A 552-nucleotide genomic window follows, 5' to 3' on the forward strand; every position below is an offset into this window, starting at 1 on the left:
ATTTACACCTTTCTATTTTTTACTTTTTACATCAAACAGGTAATGTGATGATGCTGTAACAAGGTTTGAGGCAAGCATATCTCACACATAAGCATGAAACCAAATTATCATGCTTATGGCCTACAAAAGCACCGACTATGCTTTTTAAACTAGACTGTCTCAACTGTGCATTAATTATGTATCTAGATATAGGATATGTGCTTGGGAAAATGTATAACTAAACTTTATGTCTTACTTCTCAAACTTAAGAAAAACATCTAGCAACATCTTACATCAGTTTTCCATTACCTAGTGTTACATCATTGTTTTTTGTTTTGTTTTGTTTTGTTTTGAGACAGAGTCTTGCTCTGTCACCCAGGCTGGAGTGCAGTGGCACGATCTCAGCTCAGTGCAAGCTCCGCCTCCCAGGTTCATGCCATTCTCCTGCCTCAGCCTCCTGAGTAGCTGGGACTACACACACCTGCCACTGCGCCCAGCTAATTTTTTGTAGTTTTAGTAGAGACAGGGTTTCACCATGGTCTCGATCACCTGACCTCATGATCCACCCACCTC

This window comes from Mandrillus leucophaeus, unplaced genomic scaffold (assembly GCF_000951045.1).
Source record: "Mandrillus leucophaeus isolate KB7577 unplaced genomic scaffold, Mleu.le_1.0 Scaffold88, whole genome shotgun sequence".
Lineage (NCBI taxonomy): Eukaryota > Metazoa > Chordata > Mammalia > Primates > Cercopithecidae > Mandrillus > Mandrillus leucophaeus.